This window comes from Humulus lupulus, chromosome 4, assembly GCF_963169125.1.
Source record: "Humulus lupulus chromosome 4, drHumLupu1.1, whole genome shotgun sequence".
Classification (NCBI taxonomy): Eukaryota; Viridiplantae; Streptophyta; class Magnoliopsida; order Rosales; family Cannabaceae; genus Humulus; species Humulus lupulus.
In genome coordinates, this window is record NC_084796.1 from 27,997,805 (window position 1) to 28,006,601 (window position 8,797).

The following is an 8,797-nucleotide window of genomic DNA, read 5'->3' on the forward strand; positions in this document are numbered from 1 at the left end:
TACAAAAGTGGGCTTAAGTTAATGCTTGAGGAAATATAGAGTTGGGGGTAAGACGGTAATTATGTATTATACAATTATTTATTATAATAATAATAAAAAAAAGAGAAATTAAGGTTAGACTTTTCACGATTGTCAGAAATTTCATTCATGATACACGATAGAGTATTGGAGCAAGAAAACTTCTCTAGTTCTTGATCTGAACCTTTGAGGCTTAATAAATTGGAGAAGGACGTAAGTTTTTCTGCTTTGTCGGGCTATAAGTTACCAAAAGGGAACAATGAATTGAGGATTGTGGCAGAGATATTGATAGGTAAACTCTTTGAACTGTGCTATTCAAGTTTGATTATAGATCTAGGGTTTGATGCTGAATATGGTTAAAGATTTGTGTTATTGATTAATATATGTTTATTATATGTTTATGATTGATTTTATTTGGGTTTCAAGTGTTAGAAACATGCTAGGTCGATTGAGGTTTATGATTGGGTGATTTGGGTCGAAACCTTACAATTCAGGCTGGAAATTGAGGTTATAATCCCACTTGCGATTCTAGAAATTTTGTTGAGTGGGGCCGTGCCCATGCTCTGGAAGGACTGCACTTCTTACCTAGAAAGCCTGTATTTTTAGTGGGTGTGGGTGCGATGGTTGCCCAAAAATGAGATTGTTTTATTCCGTCCACCTTTTTTTTTATGAATTGGCACCTTTTGGTTTAGGGTTTTGTGCAATACGGTTTTAGGACTTTTAAAGGTTGTTAGGAGTCCTAGAAATTCTAATATAGATTACATAAGTCTATATGATGTATGATCTCTAAGTTTAAGCTTGTGCATTGTTTGGCTTAGGACTTTCTTAAGCATAATTGAATGGAACAAGGAACGTGTTTTGGAGCACTGCTGGACCTGAGTGGTCACTGTAACATAGGGTGTGCATTTGAAGGCACAAATTTATGTATATGTGATCTAATTAAGTTTATGTATGTTATGGTTATGATTTTGATTTGTTATGTATGTTATGACTTTGTGAATAATGCATGTTTATGTACATTGTTGAATGCTTACATTGATATGGGTGTGAATACACTTGAGCAGAGTTGTTATGACCTATTTTTGTGATACGACATTTCTTGGTGTTTGGTAAGATTTTGGGCAGGGTGGTTATCAGAACAGGTAAATGTTCGAGGCCGCGGAGGTCTTGGGTGGGACGCCACTCGTTACTATAAACTGTCCACACTTGCTTACATTGTTTGTTGGTTGTATACTATGTGACATGCTTACGTGATGAAAATGCATGTATACGTTATGATAAAATGCATGCTTACTTTTCTCGTGCTTAGTTGTACACTTGACCAAAGCAGGACCGGTTCACAGCCAGAATGACGTCGGTTATACATGTTATGATTGTATTGTAATATGTTATAATTATATGATGTTGTGGTAAGGCATAATAGGCTATACTTATGTGATGTGGTGATAGGATATAATATGCTATGATTATGTGATAAGCATGTTACGTTATAGTATGCTACGATATGTTAAGTTATGCTATGTGAACGATATTCAATGATAGGAATTATTATTGAACTCTTTATATGTTAAGGTATAGGTTTTGAGTAGTTTATAATTTAGGTAGTGATGCTATGAATTAATTTATGTTTTTATGTTTCATGTTTATGTTTTCTGTTTGGGCTTTGGGGTTGTGACTTACATAACTCTTTTTGTTGGGCGTTAGCTCATGGGTACTATGTGTTGCAGGTAAGAACAAAAGCGTAGTAGATGAGGTGATGAGTTGGAGCAGGCTCGGTCTGATGTCTGCATATCGTGAATGGTTGATCTAGGGGTCAAAGGGTTTCTACCTATGTATTATTGTTATAAAGGTCTTTAATCTTTGGTTTTATGTTGTGTTTTAATCATGTATTTTTACTTACGTCGTGCATGTAAAACATGACTTATTTTAAATATCAAGATCTCAAGTTGCATGTTCTGTAAAAGGTGTTAACTCATGTTTATTTTAGTGAAACTTTTGTTTTTCTTTAAGAGATTCATGAAAACATTAATTTACTTTAAAATGGAGTATTTTGTAAATTAATGGGTTTTAAGTCAGATCGTTATGTTTGCTTCGTGGACCTCTCCTCTTATCAGAACTCGAAGAAGTCCCGACATGAAGTTGCCCTCCATACGGAATACGTGGACAGGCTGGCACTTGCCCAGTTCATCCGACGGATGCGGGAAGAACACGTCAAAAATTTTCTCGCCATCTGAGTCTCCTTGAAGGCACGAGAGGACTGCTATGGATAGGAGGATGCGAATGGTTTGAGCATGGCTACCGGACTAAAAGTTTCCTCATAGTCCAGTCCTTCTCTTTGGGTATAACCCTTTGCCACTAATCGAGCTTTATAAGTCTCGATATTTCCATCAACACCTCGTTTCTTCTTGTAGATCCACTTGCACCCAATGGCCCTAAAGTCACTAGGTACTTCTACAAGATCCTAGACGGAATTTGAGTACATAGACTCCACTTCATTTTTCATGGCTTCGAGCCATAGTTCCTTTTCAGGGCTAGCCATTGCTTGTTTGAAAGACAATGGATCATCATAACTAGTGTCACCAACAACCATATTGGTTTCACCATCCAAACCATAGCGAACTGGGTTTCTAGAAACCCTCCCACTACGACGAGGCTCCGTGACTGTTTGCTCAGGAAAAGTGGTAGTTTCTTCATTTAAATCAACTTGCGTCGGTTGTACATGAAGAGTGGGAATTTCATCATCAACTCGCGTTGATGACGATGGAACATTGGTTGGAGTCAATTCTTTAACCATCTCCTCTAAAACTACCTTGCTGTGAGGTTTAAAGTTCTGGACATAGTCATTTTCCAGAAAAGTAGCATTTGTAGAAGTAAACACTTTCTTTTCTGAATGACTGTAGAAAAGTCCACCCCGAGTACCTTTAGGATAGCCAACAAACATGCAAACTTCAGTTCGCAGTTCTAGCTTTCCCTCCTTTTTCCTCAAGACGTGAGCGGGACACCCCCAGATTCTATAATGGCGTGAACTAGGTTCACTACCATTCCAGCGTTCTAAAGGTGTTTTGGGGATTGATTTTGGCGGCATGACATTAAGAATGTCATTCGCAGTTTCAATTGCATGTCCCCAAAATGAAGTTTAGAGTTGAGTAACTAAGCATGCATCTAACCATTTCCAATAAAGTTCTGTTTCGGTGTTCCGCTACACCATTTTGTTGCGGAGTACCTGGGGCAGTAAGTTGTGATAAAATCCCAAGTTTAGTTAAATGATCTTGGAATTGCATATCCAAATATTCTCCACCCCTATCAGATCGCAAGATCTTTAACCTTTTACCTAATTGGTTCTGAGCCATTGCTAGGAATTCCTGAAACTTTGAAAATGTTTCTGATTTCCTATGCATTAGGTAAAGACATGAGTATCTAGATTAATCATCAATGAAAGTGATGAAATACTCAAAACCACCCCTGGCTTGTATATTCAAAGGTCTGCAAACATCTGAATGCACAAGACCAAGTGGTTCTTTGGCCCTATCACCCTTTGCAGAGAATGGACGCTTGGTCAGGTTGCCTTCTAGACAAGATTCACAGACAGGTAATTCACCTAAGGTGAGTTCCCTCAAAGGTCCGTCCTTTGTTAGTCTTTGAATCCTATCATAGCCAATGTGACCTAGTCTCAAGTGCCATAAAAACGTCATATTTTTTATATCGGTCTTTTGACGTTTATTGGTCCTAGGTTTAGCTACTTTGAATAAATCATTGTTAAGAGCGAGAGGTTCGTTAGGTCGCAGAATATAAAGCCCGTTTTCCAAACATGCAATACACAATCGTGATCCATTGAAAGAAATAGATATATTAAAACTTGTGAAAGTCATAACAAATCGTTCTAATTGCAACATGGAAACTGAAATTAAATTTCTACTAAAATCCGGAATAAAAAATACATCTTTTAAAATTAAGTATTTATTTCCTAACTTCAGACGAGCTATTCCTCTAGCTTGGACCTTAACGAACGCTCTGTTCCTAACTCTAAGCTTTAAGTCGCCTTCATTCACTTCCTCCCACTATTCAAGAAGCTGTAAAGAGTTACAAACATGGTTAGTAGTTCCAGAATCATTAATCCAAACGAATTTATCATTCTCTAAAACACATGTTTCCAAGATAAATGAACTATAATCATTACCTTTGTTTTTCATGTTCTTCCCCTTAGGCGTCTGTGCACTTGGTTGTGCACTCGTCTTTGCAGCCTTTGCAGGCTTAGGGTTATTTATTTGTCCACCTTTCCTCTTGTTTCCAGCTTTCGAAGACAAAGCTTGGTTAGCTTCAGCCTTAGCTAGATGAGCAGCAGCAGTAGTAGTTGTCTTCTTTTCTCCTCCCTTACTAGGTCCACCCATAATAGACTCAAAAGTCTGAAGCTCATCCATGAGCTACGTCAGACCATAGTTGAGTTTATTCAACACATAGTTGGTGGTGAATGGAAGGAAAGTTGTAGAAAGACTGTTGAGGATTAAGCCAACTTGAGTTTCCTCATCTATTATGGCTCCGTGCAGTTCAACTTCCTGAAATTAGTTTGTCATCTTGATCAAGTGATCACGAACATGTTGAGAAGGTGCCATTCGAGCATTGGCATATTTATTGGTGGCCTCAAAACGAGTCTGCGCTGACTTGGCACCAAACATGTCTTGGAGCTGATCCATGATTTCGTAGGCTGTCTCGACATTCTCCATCTTTGTCTTGAGAGTGTCGACCATACTAGTCAACATGTAGTACCGCGCCTTGTTGTTAGCCACCTGCCAACGCTCATACTTTTCCCTCACAGACTTGGTAGCTCCTTCAGCTGGAACTTCCGGGGATTCCTTAGTCATGACGAACTTGGAGTTGTCACCTATCAACACAATGTTGATGTTTTGCTTCCATTTAAGGAAGTTTTCTCCAGTGAGTTTCTCCATCGAAAGTTGAGAAAGGATGGGAGTAGACACAGCCATAACTCAAAACTACAAAGTACCAAGAAAATAGAAATCAATCACATTTGCTCAATAAAACTTCTATTCACATAAATTTCAAGAAATAGCACAACATATACCAAAAATATGTAAGATATGAGAAAAAATACCAAAAACAACCATATCTCTATTTCTTTAGGTTTTTAACTAATCTATGATATCCTTGTCCCGGTTGGCGAGAGTCAAAAATACCACTAGCTAAATAGAGTTGTAAACTCATTTAATAATGGACGCCATTATTAACAACCTATTATTAGATCAAAATAAGAAAACAAAATCTCTTATTTTATGAGCTAGACCCACGGTTTCAATAATCATAGATTTAGTCCTAGTAGTCACCGTAGGGGTGAGTCTAGTAGAATTTGACCTATAATTATCTATCTTTCGAAATCTAACCTTGTCAAAATAACTAATGAACACCTTCCGTAGGGGGACGAATCAAAGCGCCTCGAGGCCCCATTAAGCTATTGACTATGTTAAACCAACGGTGGAGATCAAATAAAATTCTTAAAATAAGCTCATTATAAAATTAGAATTAGTATTTTTATTATTTATTTTTAGAAAATTAATGACTATGGTTTTCCAAAAAAAATTAAACAGATTAAAATTTTTAAAACCAAAGTCCTATAATTTCTTATTAATTCTAAAGTGTCACATTGAAACAAATTCAATTAATTAAGAATTAATTTGTTGCTAATCAATATTTAGGTTTAACTAATATAATGAACCTATACAATTAAGTTCAACTCAGGTAAATGGGCCTTAACAATTGGGCTTGTATGGAGGAGGGCTGGGTCCAGTATGTCGTTCCCACTACAAAGGCCCCCTATCTTCCATACAAGGTCCAAAAGATAGGAATTTAAACCTTCGTTTTATTAATTGTTATTAATTGATTAGGCTCACTATAGTCATGCAAAGCAAATGGGCATTCACAAGTGGAATCACCCACAAGAGAGGAATTTAAACTTTACATTTTCTAATGGGCCCAAATAAAACCTATCATTTTTATAAATATTTTATTTGGCAAAATACCCTATATCTAACAAACATATGGGCCACTATATGCATCTAAGCCCAATTGCAAAAATACCACATATAGTGCAAACATACATATTATAATTGGATGGGCCTAATCATGTTACTATATGAGCAATTCTATGAATTTATGAAAAAATACTACAATTTATTTCATTTGCAAAAATACCACAATTAATTATCTAGAATTTATCAAAAAAATTTAAATTAATTAAATTTTTACAAAAAATAAGTCAATTTAAATGAAATTTATCATCAATTAACAATAGTTAATTTAAATTTCATTTATCAACAATCAACTTGGTTTTAGGTTAATTTGAAAAAAAAAAAATATTAATTTAATTTAAATAGGATTTATCAACAATTAACCAAAGTTAATTTAAATCTCATTTATTAAAAAAGATATTTTATTAATTGGCTGAAAAAAAAAATTGATTTTTTTTCAAAATTTAACCAATTTTAAATTTTAAAATCAATATCTTAACTATTTTCCAAAATATCTTGTGTTGTTATAGCTATTAGCTAATATTTTAACAATTAAAAAATAAAATAAAATAGCAATAGTTATAACAATATTAAAATATCTCAAAATAGTTAAACAAATTCAAATACCATAAAAATATCTAACTAACAATATTCAAATTTCAAATAATTTAAATGTTAAAAACTATAGAATAAAAAGATATTTATATTTTCAAATAAAGATTTAATAAAAATATCAAGAATTTAAATGAAAATATCTTAAATATCTGATATCATAATTATAATATTTTAATATATTAAAAGATTTAAAATTAAGTTGTTAGTCTAATTTTAAATTTGAATTTGAATCTTTGTAGAAAATATCTAATTATTTAAATCTCAACTAACCAAAATATCTTATTTTAAAAAATTTAATTGATAAAACAAAAAGATATTTTAGGTTTTGATTATACATAATAAATTTCTACAATTTTAATTTTATTTATTTTTAAAAAAAAATGTGGATGTATCGGGTACTGTTCTCCGAGTGCTCTGGCTGCTGGTGGAGTGCGCGCGCATGCGTGTGCGCTGGTGTGCGGTACGCGTGCGTGGGGCTGGGTGGTGGCGCCCGCGTGAAGGGGTGCGGTGCACGCGCGCGCATGGGAGCCAGGCCAAATTTTTCCAAAAATTTTTTGAACAATTTTTCAAACCAAAACCATTTTCTAATTAATTTTTAACATATTTTACACAAAATAAAGCATATATAAAAATTAATAGCATACAAAACACATAAAATTCAAATAAAATCAATATGTTCATAAAAACATGAAAAACCATCCAATTATTCAAACATATCAAATAATCCAATTTTAAACATGTTCATGCATGAAAATAAAGATTACCAAAGGCTCTGATACCAGTTGTTGGATAAACTTATACATGATCTTTATTTATTTTCAAATTAATACGAGATAGCCTAAAACATGTTTCTAAAATTGAATACAAAGAGAAACAAATAATATAATACTTACAGTATACGCAGCGGAATTAAAGAGTCCTTCCTTCAGTTTCTCTTACTCTTGTATCCTCTCTGTCGCAGAGTATTATCAAGAAACTGAACCGATCTTCTATTTTCTTCACGATCTTCCAATGTATCCTTAGAACCACCTAGACTAGTGTGGGAAATTCTCAACACATGAGATAGATATAGAGAGAAGAAGAGAAAATAACAAAGTGGCTTAGAAAAGGACTTGTGTTTAGAGAGAATATAAAACTATCAGAAAATCTGACTTGTGACTTATCTGTCGTCTCTCAAATCTTCTCTCTAAGCACTCCTTTTATAGACTCAATTAGGTCATTTAATTTAATTAAAAAATCAATAAAATAACAGCCATTTTAAAGCCCTAGGTCAAAATTATCATGGGCTATAGGCCCGTGAAATTTCACATTTGATTATAAGCCCATTGGACTTAAAATCAAGGCCTGTATTATTTTCTATTGATTTAATTAATTAAATAGTTATTTAAATCCTTTATCAAATTAATTATTTATAATTTGAACCTTGATTTAAATTTATTTATTAATTTAGATACCAATTTATCTTAATTAATAAATCTGCCATAATTTCTCTTTTCTTCTCAAAATTACACAACTCTGTGAAACTATCCAAAATTGACCTGGTCAACTTTGATAATTCTAATTGATGATTAAATCAATTAATTGAGACTATCTAGATGATTTTATCCAAGGTACAATGGGGACCATGGGCCTATGAAATCAAGCTCCAATAAGTTATCATAAATTTAACAAATAAATTTACTAACTTATTAATTCCTCGTGACTCCACTATAGACTTGGAATTGCACTCTTGAATTCATAGAACGCTCTATAACAAATATAGATACGCTATTAATTATCCATTGTTACAACCATAATTTTCACTCAATCCTCTATAGACGGTCTACAATGAGATAGGACTAAAATACCGTTTTACCCCTCATTGTATTTTATCCTTAGAACACTTAGTTCCTTGTAAATGATATTTCAGTAAACTAATTTAATTACTGAAATGAGATCTCTATCATTTATCACCTTGAACCAAACTAAAAGGAAACCATCGTTTCACTTCTTCATCAGAAGCTATAGATGTTCATATCTATGATTAACACTCCCACTCAATTATACTACCGAGTTCCCAAGATGTAAGTATGGGCTAGTCCGTAAGGTAACCTCGTAACGAACAAGTCAAAGAATTCAAATAATACAATCAGTTAGAATACTAACCA